General features: G+C 44.4%; 1 protein-coding gene across 3 annotated transcripts in view; it reads right to left on the bottom strand.

The window, feature by feature from the left end:
* The window catches only part of fat3a (FAT atypical cadherin 3a), a 634,737-nt gene extending 626,363 nt beyond the window's left edge, over positions 1-8,374 (bottom strand). For 2 of the 3 annotated variants that reach the window (XM_055637275.1, XM_055637277.1), the window contains exon 1: positions 7,436-8,371. The gene's annotated coding sequence lies outside the window, so the exon portion shown is untranslated. Of the gene's footprint in view, positions 1-7,435 lie in introns of all 3 variants that reach the window. The other variant, XM_055637278.1, reaches the window with a different exon arrangement.
* Between the last annotated feature and the right edge of the window lie 4,489 nt (positions 8,375-12,863).

Here is a 12,863-nt window from a genome sequence, read left to right as displayed (position 1 = left end):
GCTTACCACGCTCTGAAGTTCCTTGGCATTGTCTGTATCTGTGTTCATTCAATCCACCCTCTCCTCCTTCTCTCTTACAGTCACCTGTTTTGGGCAAGATTTCTGGCAGTTTCTCAGCTGCCAGCCTGCCAGGTCTGAGTGACTGTACTGCCAGGCCTCAGTGACTGAGCTGCCAGCCCCAGAATCCATTCGGCCCACAATGTCCATACTAGCCCTCTGGAAAAAAGTCCCTTCGGCCAACACCCATACTAGCCCTACAGAAAGCCCCCCTCCCCACACACACTGGCCAGCAATATTGGAATTGGTGGAGAGGTGGAATATTGCGTTGGGCGACAAGACCGCCCATGTGATGCTGGAACCAAACGGGTCCCACTTAGTCTAGTAATTTTATATGTTTCTATAAGATCCACTCTCATTATTCTAAATTCCAGTGAATATAAGCCCAATCTCTCCATTCTTTCATTATATGACAGTCCCGCCATCCTGGGAATTAACTTTGTGAACATACACTGCACTCCCTCGATAGCAAGAATGTCATTCCTCAAATTTGTAGACCAGGAGTGGTCTCACCAAGGCCCTGTACAACTGCAGAAGGACCTCTTTGCTCCTATACTCAACCCCTCATTATGAAGGCCAACATACCATTAGCTTTCTTCACTGCCTTTTTTACCTGCATGCTTACTTCCAGTGACTGATGTACAAGGATACCCAGGTCTCATTGTACTTCCCCTTTACCTAATCTGACACCAGATAATAATCTGCCTTCCCATTCTTGCCACCAAAGTGGATAACCTCACAGATATCCACATTATACTGCATCTGCTATGCATTTGCCCATTCACCCAACCTGTCCAAATCAACCTGCATCCTCATAGCATCCTCTTCACAGTTCATACTGCCACCAAGCTTTGTGTCATCTGCAAATTTGCTAATGTTACTTTTAATTCCTTCATCTAAATCATTGGGTTGAGAGATTGCAACCTTCACGTGGTCCACCCTGTTTTAACGAATGTAATCAACCTGGCGTGCACAATCAAATAAGATCAAATAGAACAAGTTGTCCCACAACTTTAGACTGTGCACGCCATACGCAAGAAGATCTAAATCATTAATGTATTTTGTAAATAGCAGCGGTCCCAGCACCGAGACTTGTGGCACCTCACTAGTCACTGCCTGCCATTCTGAAAGGAACCCCTACTCTTTGTTTCCTCTCTGCCAAACCAATTTTCTATCCATGTCAATACCCTACCCCCAATACCATGAGCTCTAATTTTTTCCCCCCGTTGCCAGCCAGGCAACCTAGGCAGCTTTTTAGGTTGCCAAACAGGTTAGGTGGTCATTTAAGACGGTTTGCATGACACGTGCTATAATGTGCTCGGACGAAGTGCATAGTTACCAGTCGAAATTATATTATTTCTGCTACAAATAAAGTCACACACTAAACATATTCACCAATCAAGACATGATATACCTCAATGACATGCAGCATAATTATAATACCATATCTCAACTCTTTTTCCACATTGCAATTAATCCATTAGTTCTTTCCATTTCCAAACAAAAATGTGGTTGGATTATTCAGCGTATGATCAACCTGTGTCAATAAATCCTGGACCATGGTAACATATATGCTTAACCATGCACACTACAGATTGATGCAAGCATGTTTTTTGTGAAGGATCGAAAATTATCATGACATGGCCATAGCATGGGTCGTTATTGCTATTGGCACAGAAACACTCTCGCTTCCCACATAATTTATCCACAACAAAATATACAGGTTGCAAAGAAATTTCTAAAGGCATTTTATGATAATAGCTGTTAAAACCGACTATACCCATCTGACAGGTTAAACATTACACTAACTGACAATGGATGGCCAAGGGACATAACTGCAGCAAATGTTCTTTTGGTAATATGTTTAAAGGTGTCAAAATGCCACATTACCGGACATTCAGATTAGATGTAAACAGATTAGTTGTGAATAGCAATAAAGATACCCAGTTTGTATGCACTAGCTTTAAAAAAAATTATTGATAAATGCCGTTTCCATCATCCCCACTTCAGAATTAACGTTAAAATTTCAACTGAAATACTTCCTGACCAATTTCTATGGACTAAAACAAATAATAACACTAGGAATTAAAACACATTTGATTCTATTCCGTTATCAAACATGGTCAATGTTCGCTCTGAAGACATTTCCAGCACAATAGGGTCATGGATGGGTGTGTGTGTGAATCAACGCGTAGTGGATAGAAGGCGGGGAGGATGTGAAGGGGGGGGGGGGGGGGGGGGGGGGGGGGGGGGGGGGAGAAGAGGAGGTTGAGAAGGCAATCGGTGCGGAATGGATGGATTGAGGCAGGCGAATTAGTATGTGTTGGTTGGAGAATGTAAGATTGTGAGGGAGAGCACGGGGGTGTCGGTGGTGTTGAATGGAGGGGAATCAGTACGGGATGGATCGGGGGGGGGGGGAGGATGCTCCACGATTCCTAGAGCCACCTCCTTGAGTACCCTGGGAATGCAGACCATCAGGCCCTAGGGATTTATCAGCCTTCAGTCTACCCAACACCATTTCCTGACTAATGGGAATTTCCTTCAGTTCCTCCATCACCCTAGGTCCTCTGTCCCGTAGTACATCTGGGAAATTGTTTGTGTCTTCCTTAGTGAAGACAGAACCAAAGTACCTGTTCAACTTGTTTTCCACTTCCTTGTTCCCCATAATAAATTCACCCGTTTCCGTCTTCAAGGGACCCACATTTGTCTTCACTAATTTTTTCCTCTTCACATACCTAAATAAGCTTTTCCTATCCCCCTCCCTCATGCCTCCATGGAGAGCAACATCAGATTACATTAGGCTGTCTTAGACTGTAGTCCAATTCAGACATCCCGCAAAAGACATCCAGGTTCTATAAATGGCAACACAATACACAGTAGGCATTCACAAAAAAAAGTTTAACAAATGTTAATCTTTCCTAGAGTAATAACTTCCCAACCAGACGACTGCAAAAACCTGCCCCCCCCCCCCCCCCCACACACACACACACAGATGCTACCCAATATTGGTATGTTCAGCATTTAAAAACATAACAATACTGCAGCTTTTTTTTTTAATTTTCATACAAATCAAAAATGATGAATCTGACAAAGTGCTTACTGATTTTGATTCCCAAGTGCGAGCATGGTACACTCATTACATTAATGAGATATCAATACGGTAGCACTGAAGGTTCACATGCGAGCACATCTGCATACAAATTTACATCAATTACCCTTGGTGAAGCTCCCATTTCTAAGCTGGTATTAGTTGTGCCCTGGAGTGATTTGGAGAACATTGACAGTGAGAGTTGTGACTAACATGGTGCATGTAAAATCAACCTCTTCCCTTTTGACTCTTCTCACTTTCTTCAAGTCTGAGGTGTAGCCATGGGAATTCACATGGCCCCAGCTATGCCTGCATACGTGTTGGTTACGTCAAACAATCCTCGTTTCAAACATATACTAGTCCTAACCTCAAGTCCTTCTCCGCTACATCGAAGTGCATCAGACCTGCCCCGTGCAGAACCCTTTGATTTTGACAACTTTACCACAAACTACCACGCGGCCCTCAAATTCATGTGGACAATACCCAAAGCACCTCTCCCCTTTCTTGATCTCCATCTCAGCGACAGACTATCGACTGATGTCTAGTACAAACACACTGACTCCAGTTATATTGACTACACCTCCTCCCACCTTGCCTCTTGCAAGACACAACCCCTATTCTCGATATCTGTGTCTCTGCTGCATCTGGTCCCAAAATGAGGACACCCACTCCAGCATACCCGAGATGTCGTCTTTCTTCAGTAAATGTTCTTCCCTGCTGTTGTGGATTAATCACTTACCCAGGTTTCTTCTGTTTACCCGCAGCTCTGTTCTTGCGCTTCTTCCACAAATATGGAACAAGGGTAAAATACTCCTGGTCTTTTTCACCCAACCAGCCACTATATCATTTTCTGACATCAACACATCTGCAACATTATCCCACCACCAGTCACATCTTACCATCCCCACCCCTTTCTGCAGAGACCACCCTCCACAAATCTCTTCCCACCTAAACCATCACCCTGCACCCCCCCTCCCCAATACTCTCCCCTGCATCTGCAGGAGATGTAACACCTGTCCCTACACCTTCTCACTTGACAAACTATCAGCCCTTCAGGGTGAAACAGTAGCTCACAATCACTTTCTCTAACCTCGTCTACTGTATTCTGTGCTCCCAATGTGGCCTCCTTTACATCAGCGAGACCAAGAGTAGACATGATGACCATTTCACCAAATACTTGGTCTACTAGATCTCTGTTGCAAACCATTTTAACTCATCTACCCATTCCCATATCACCTTCTCTCCTGGGGCTCTGCCATTGCCACACACAAACTAGAGGAACAACACCTTGTACTCTGCATGGGTAGGTTACAACCAAATGGTATGAACACGGAATTTTCCAATTTTAGTTAAACTCCCCTCTTTCCCTCTATTTCCCCCTTCCCTATGTCACCCACTCTTGTATACACCCATTTCTCCATCCCACCTACATCCATCACTCTTCTTTTATAGTTTAGTTTCGAGATACAGTGCGGAAGAGGCCCTTCGACTGACCGAGTCTGCGTCGACCAGCAATCCAGGCACATTAACTATCCGACACACACACACACACAAGGGACAATTTTCACTTATACCTAGGGAATTAACCAACAAACCTGTACATCTTTGGAGTGTGGGAAGAAACTGAAGATCTCAGAGAAAACCCATGGTCATAGTAAGAACGTACAAACTCCGTACAATAAACTGACCTTGAAACCCATAGTCAGGATCGAACTCGGGTCTCTGGCATTGCAAGCACCGGAAGGCAGCAACTCTACCAATGCACCGAGTGCCCTTCTCTCCTTACCTGACATAATCTTGCCCCCTTTTCTTCTCCGGCCTTTGTCCACCCATCTGTCAATAAACCCCATCCTCCAGTCACCTGTATCCTCCGATCACTTACCAGGCTTTGCCCCAGCCCCACATTACTTTTCCAGCTTGCTTTCCCCCCCACCCACTTCAATCAGTACTGACCTGACCCAAAGCATCACCCATCCATGTCCTCCAGATGCTGCCTGACTTGTCAAGTTTCTCCAGCACTGTGTTTCACTCAAGATTCAGATATTTGCAATTCACTATGTCAGCACAGAAAAAATAGCAAGCCAAGACAGATTTTGTTTGGAATAATAAATATGAAATTTCTTGTATTCTTTTTATGCCAACACATCGCACGTTGCGAGTTTGAAGAGGAGTCCTGGTCCAAAACATCATGTCCATTCCTCCTCAGATGTCTGACGCGCCGAGTTCCATAAGGACTTTGTGTTTTACACATGCTGTACATACCAATTTAATTATTTTTTGACCAGACCTACAGGGCATACTCCAGATTTACTTTACCTGAGTTTTCACCTTGTGGTTGCATTCTCACCAGAGTTGGAAGATGGTGGGTGCAAGGACTGGGGAAAGGGTGAACTGCTGCAGTGACTGTCTTGCAGATCAGGTCTGATGAAACATTAACGCAAAACCTATTTGATTTCACAGGTGCACACATGGTATCCCATATTATTACGGAGGCAATGAGAAATCGACTTTTTAATTTCTAAATACTTATTTTAACTTTGCTACCAAATCTGACCATCCATCCCATTGCAGTTTGTGGAATTTCAATGCGAACAATTGTTTAGCATAAAACCCTTGGTAACATTGAAGTTACTTTAAAGAAGGTCACAATTACTTTAAAGTAGAACAAAACGCAAAAGAATATTTTTCATAAATGGTAAAACGAGTATGAAGTAAAACGGGTGTTCAGATGTTTCCTGGAGTGCGTTTCAGGAAGTAAAATGGTATGGAAAGCACATGACCGCAAGGCAAACAATTAGAGGAAAATGATATGTTAGAGGTAAAAGGAGCAAGTTGAAATGCAAAAGTACTGCTGGAATTTCATGTGGAGTACAGTATACAGTCTTGGTTCCAATACTGAGGGGAGATATATAATTGTATTAAAGGTGCTAGTGCAGGGCCTTGGTTTATGGGGTGGAGGAGAGGAAGGGGCAGCTTAATGGTGGTCCAATAGGAGGATTGATTAAGATAGGGTTTGCTCTGAAATTTGATCTCTTTGAAAGGCAAGACTCATGCCGACTGGGCAAGCACTGTTTCAGCATTTACCCAGTCGGCATGAGTCTGGGTAAATGCTGAAACAGTGCTTGCCTTGGCTGGAGAATTCACAACTAGAGAGCATAGGCACTGGATAACAATACAGTCATTTAGGACTGAGTGATGGAGAAAATGTCTATACTCGGAGGATTAGCAAATCTTTGGAATTCCCCTGTCAGTTGTGGATGCTCAATCTTCAAGCATGTTCAAGACTGAAATTAAAGGATTTTGGAGCACAACATGGAATAAAAAGATTATGGGAATCAGGCAGGGAGGAGGACTTGGGATTAAATGTGATACTGAATGGCGGAGCATCTTAAGGAGCTATATCATTCACTCTTGAACTTATTTATTATATTCTGGCTACACGATGAGCTCAACTGGTTCTCTTCTCTTTTTGACCGAAACAAAGTTAACTCTATTTCCAATACAAATGAAAAAAAGCCACAAAAGGGAAACTGCTACAAATGTAAACAGGGAAACACAGTGACTAATTTATCACACATAACTTTGCAATGAGCCAATATTCCATGGGAGCCTATATCACAATGCTTGATCACAAACTGTCACCATTTAAATGCTAAACAAAAACATGTTGTAGTATATTATGAGGCTATTTATTAAAAAAAAACCCTACTCAGTAATTCGTGCTGCCACAAAACCAAGAACAGTTTCGTGGTTTTGCACTCATCGTTAGTCTTTCCTTCCATTAAAGCTGTATATCAAAGCAATGCAGCATATCATTCATATTGCTAGTGTATTTAATGCAGTTTCACCAGACAGCCTGATATAGTGTAGGAATGAACTGCAGTTGCTGGTTTACACAAGCCTCATATAGTGTAACTTCAGTCCCGTGTCCCTTGCGCTCAAAAGGAAAATAGCTTGCAGTTACTTTGAAATCGCTTTGATTTGTAAAGAAAGTAGCAGTGAAAGTGATACATCTAATGCAACAAAAGACCTCACCATTGAAATAATCTCTAACGGTTACTGTGTATCTTTGAAGGCCGTGACTAGTTCAGGTTTCTGGAGTAGGGTAGATAATAACTGCAAAAATAAAAATCTCAACGGTTCACCAATTTAACCCGCGCCAGGTGAACTGTGGCGGCGTGATTTTGCGAATGGGGAAAAACTTGTTGCCCAACTTTGGTCAACTGATTTCGCTAAATTCCCGACCGCGGATCCTTTTATCGCAGGTAATCAATGAGATGCTTTTCTTACCCGATTTCCCACGAGGGGGAGGGGTGCGTGCCAAGAAAACCGAAATCCGTGGTTTTGTTTTGCTGAAAAGCCGCAGCCACGATGTGTATTCCAGCTTGCGAAGAGTTGTCTTTCTCACAACTCGGCGTTGAGCTTCCGTGACACGGGGCGCCGGCAGCGACCGAGGTCGGAGCTGCCGCAGACTTTTCCCCACGGAGTTTCCCCGACCCAGGGAAACACTCCGCACGCCTCTGCTCCTCCGCAAAACAACTTCTGCCAACATCAATCCGCACTCCCTCGCTGCAGCCAAGTAACCTTCCCATTAACGGCTGAAGACTGCAAAGGAGGCGGGGAGAATGCAGGGACGGGGTGAGGAAGGGAGGGGGTTGTTGTTGTTAACCCTCTCTCGCTGCCCAGGGAGATGAGGCGGGAGCACGATGGTGGGAGGAGAGAGACCGGCTCCCCACTCGTCCCTCATCAACAGCCCGGCGGCTCCCAGTCCCCTCACACTCTCCAATGGAAGTCACCACCCTGCATCACGGGAAATGGAGTCCTACTGGCCGGCGGGACAAGGGATGGCATGGGTCTGGTGGGCGGGAATGGTGTCAAATCAAACTAATCATTCACATCTTTAAAAATTGTAACCATCCCATTTGCTTGTTATTGTGCACTCGCTTGCTCTAATTGCCTTTGATGTGCCTCATTCAAGTGAGCCATGGGTTGGCTTTTGACAACAGTGCTCGTTGTGGATAATTGCTCGGCTGCTCACTTTCTTGCATGTTTAGATTTATTTCGTGTTCAATGAATTTGAAATTGTAAGCGAACGGAATCTTGCAGGAGCGAAGCTGACGGCAGGTTCCATGAATCGTTGTGTGGGAAGGAACTGCAGGTGCTGCTTTAAACCGAAGAGAGACACAAAATGTAGGGTCTCGACCCGAAACGTCACCCATTCCTTCTCCCCAGAGATGCTGCCCGCCCGCCCCCGCTGAGTTGCTCCAGCATTTTGTGTCTCTTTTCTAAGAATCGTTGCTCATTATCTACCGGTCTGTGCGGTGCAATTCAAGGGGAGCGAGCGAGCGAGTGGTTGGTGGGTGGGTGGGCATTGGCTCAAAGGTGGGTCATGCCGATCGCTGCGCCGCGCCGTCCCAGTGGCTGCCAATATTGTCAGTCATCCGTTTAGCGGCCACCAGCGGAAGGCCGGCAGGTGGCGGACAGGTGCAGCGATTTCTACGAGGAGAAAGTGCAGAGGAGGTGACTAGGAAATTGGCCTCGCACTGCGTGCCAGAAGCCGAATTTCCACACTTCATTAAGGATGGAAACAGGCCCACCGAGTCTGCTCCAGCTATCGGGCACCCATTTACACGAATCATATTTCATTCATCCCACATTCCCATCATCTCCTCCTTGATCCGACCACTCAGCTGCACAGTACACAGCGCGGTAGACACGGGTTCAATCCTGACTGCTCTCTCTGCGGAGTTTGTACGCTCTCCCTATGACTGCGTGGGTTTTCTCCTGGATCTTCGGTTTCCTCCCACACTCCAAAGACGTACAGGTATGTAGGTTGTTTAAGAAGGAACTGCAGATGTTGGAAAATCGAAGGTACGCAAAAATGCTGGAGAAACTCAGCGGGTGCAGCAGCCTCTATGGAGCGAAGGAAATAGGCTCCTGAAGCCGTCTGAAGAAGGGTTTCGGCCCGAAACGTTGCTTATTTCCTTCTCTCCATAGATGCTGCTGCACCCGCTGAGTTTCTCCAGCATTTTTGTGTACCTTCAGGTATGTAGGTTAATTGGCTTCGTGTCTGTGTAAAGTGTCCCTGGTGTGTGTTGGATAGTGTTAACGATCGCTGATCGATCGGCGCGGATTTGAAACATAGACAAATAGGTACAGCAGTAGGCCATTCGGCCCTTCGAGCCAGCATCATATAAAATCATTCCTGCTTTTTCCCCCATATCCCTTGATTCCTTTAGCTCCAAGAGCGAAATCTAACTCTCTCTTGGAAATATTCAGCGAATTGGCCTCCACTGCCGTCTGTGGCAGAGAATTCCACAGATTCACAACTCTCTGGGTGAAGAAGTTTTCCCTTATCTCAGTCCTACCCCTTTTCTTAAACTGTGACTCCTGGTTCTTGACTCCCCCAACATCGGGAACATTTTTCCTGCATCTGGCGCCTAGCCTGACCAATCCTTTAAGAATTTTATATGCTAAGGGCATCAGAGGGTATGGAGAGAAGGCAGGTACGGGATACTGAGTTGGATGATCAGCCATGATCATATTGAATGGCGCTGCAGGCTCGAAGGGCCGAATGGCCTACTCCTGCACCTAATTTCTATGTTTCTATGCTTTATAAGATCCCCTCTCATCCTTCTAAATTGCAGTGAATACAAGTCCAGTCGACCCATTCTTTCATCATATGTCAGTCCCGCAATCCTGGAAATTAACCTGGTGAACCTATGCTGCACTCCCTCAATAGCAATAATTCGGTGGGCCGAAGGGCCTGTTTCGACATTGTATCTCTAAACTAAACAGTAGGGACCTTTGTCCAACCATATACCTATTAAAAAAAATCCTTTCCTGTATCCACCTATTATTTGCCAGACTTCATCCAACCACTCATCTCTTCTAGCTTTCTTCCCCCGGGATGGGAGCGAAGGAGGCCGCAGGCAGACAGGTGGGAATAGGAGTCAGATGGAGGGTGAAAGTGGCTTGTAAAAGGCTTGGGATCACCACATTAACAGAGGGTAGGTGCTTTACAAAGTGATCACCCAGGGCCACATATAAGAATGTTGCCTGTCCGGAGATGTTGCCTGTCCGGAGATGTTGCCTGTCCCGCTGAGTTACTCCAGCATGTTGTGTTTTCCTACATATAAATGCGAAAGCAGGGTGTAAAGTGTCAACAGAAGTGATTAAATAATCGATGCATGATCAGCGTCGCACTGGTACTCTTTGGAATACGGGAGGAAAATGGATCACCAGAAGGAAAACTCGCAGTCACAGGGAAAATGTGTGAACTACACACAGCTAGAACTCGGTGTAGATGCGCCATTGGAACTGTGAAGCTGCAGCTTTACTACTGTGCTACGGCACCCGTTTCATTCTGTTTCCAACCCAATGACAATCAGCGGCTTCATCAATCATCATCCTTCCATCAGAAAAGTAGATATTTGCTAATGATTACACAACATAGGAAGATGTTGTTAAGCTGGAAAGGATGCAGACAAGATGTACAAGGATGTTGCCAGGACTCAAGGGTCGGGGCTATAGGAAGAAGTTAAGCAAGCTAGGAATTTATCCCTTGGAGCATAGAAGGATAAGGGGAGATCTTACAGAGGTGTCTAAGATAATGAGAGGAATAGATAGGGTAAATACACAGAGTCTTTTACCCAGTGTATTAAGAACCTGAGGATGTGGGTTTAAGGTGAGGGGAAATATTTAAAAGGAACCTGAAGGGAAAGCTTTTTTACACAATGTGTGGTCGGTATATGGAACAAGCTGCCAGATGAGGTATTCAAGAAGGAACTGCAGATGCTGGAAGATCGAAGGTACACAAAATTGCTGGAGAAACTCAGCAGGTGCAGCAGCATCTATGGAGCGAAGAAAATAGGCGACGTTTTGGGCCGAAACCCTTCTTCAGACTGAGGAGGTAGTTGACGCAGATACTATCATAAGATTTAAAATACATTTGGATGGGTAAATGGATAGGATAGGTTTAGAATGATATGGGCCAAACACAGACAGGTGAGATGAGTATAGCTGGAACATGTTGGTCGCCGTGGACAAGTTGGGCTGAAGGGCCTGTATAACTCTATGACACTATGCCACAAACGTGCCACCAATTTCCAACAAGAATTGAGTCTCACCATATACCTTTTGACAGACAATGACATTGTCATCACTGAGACCCTCACTCTCAGCATATTATGGAGTTACCATTGGGTGGAATCTCAAATGGACTTGTCACATGAATAATGTAAAAACATGAGCAAATCAAAGGCTGGGAAGTGACTCTAACATCAGAAAGTAATTTCACTATCAGCAAGACATAAGTCATTAGCGTAACATTTGCCTGGACATATGCAGCTCCCAACAATTCTCAAAATACTCTGCACTGACCAGGATACTGCTTAAATATTACCCCATAAAACATCCTAAATGTAAATTTCCTCCTCCATCAGAGCACAATGGCAGCAAGTGGGTCAGCTTCAGAATGCATTGCAGTAACTTGCATAGGCTTCTCCAACAAAAACCTCTAAACCTGCAACTTCCAGGACCAAGAATGGCAATGACAGCAGGCATATGACAGTAGCACCACATGCATGTTTCCCTCCTGGTCAAAAGATGTCAATGATTTGGAGGTACATAGCCAGTCTTTGATTGTTGCCAGGTCTAAATCCAAGAAGTCTCTACTCATCAGCACTATGGGAGTACTTTCACAGTAGAGGTTCACTGGCGAAGGGTCTCGACCCAAAACGTCACATATTCCTTTTCTCCAGAGACGCTGTCTGACACGCTGAGTTACTCCAGCTTTTTGTATCTTATCTTCAGTGATTCAAGAAGGCAGGTCAACTTTAGCATCTTCTGAAAGACACTTGGGGTTAGTTAGAAATTGCTGTCCTTGCTTTTTAGGAAATACTAAAAGGAATAAAAGCTGCTCTGAAGGAATTAAATAGGTGCATTTATGAGAGGGAATCTAGACTCTGAAGGCTCTCTCCTTTGAATGTACCTCCTACTTTTGCTTTTGTAATTTTCTGAGGAACGGGAAATTTGGAGTTTATTTTGATACCTCCAAAAGTAAAAGAAAAGCTAACAATGTTAAGCTCTGGCCAAAATCTCTTTATCGTGATGCAGCAAAGATGACAATCAGAACGTCCACTGGTGTGCAAATCAAATGGTGTGTTGCAATCATACTGTTAGTGAAGATACCTGATAGGCTGCAGATTACATGATATGTTTTGGGGATTAAGTACAGAATGATCTCCTATATTGGGGACAGTTGCTGCATTTGTAAAAGGCCCTTCCTGGGCAGGTGATCTCCCTCCTGTTCTTTGCCTTCTTTGCGTAAGTTGTGGTGATGCAGCAAATAATAATCTTTTTATTATCATCACCTTGGAGGCTTAACTTCAAAATGGGAGCATGTTTTGCATGTTGTTACTCGAATAACTATTTTAAACATCATATTGTGCAATTTAATTATATTTTGTAGGGGAACTTCAGTATTCTTGAGCATATATGCAACAATAGTTGCATTTAAAAATAGTAGGTGAGCTAAAAGTGGGTGAAATCCAATTTTCAGCCTTTTGTGTGGCTTGGGAGCAACTTCTTTGTCTTCAAAAATGGAATAGTATGTCAACTGTCAGACGTGTTGTTGAGCCGTGGATGGATAAATGAAGTACAATAGGGAATTTGTCAGTTGTGGAACTGCTGTGAAAGTCAGCTCAAGAGAAGATAA

This window comes from Leucoraja erinacea, chromosome 6 (assembly GCF_028641065.1).
Source record: "Leucoraja erinacea ecotype New England chromosome 6, Leri_hhj_1, whole genome shotgun sequence".
Lineage (NCBI taxonomy): Eukaryota > Metazoa > Chordata > Chondrichthyes > Rajiformes > Rajidae > Leucoraja > Leucoraja erinaceus.
Note: the sequence above shows the minus strand (reverse complement) of the source record. Positions and strands in the feature narration are given on the sequence as shown.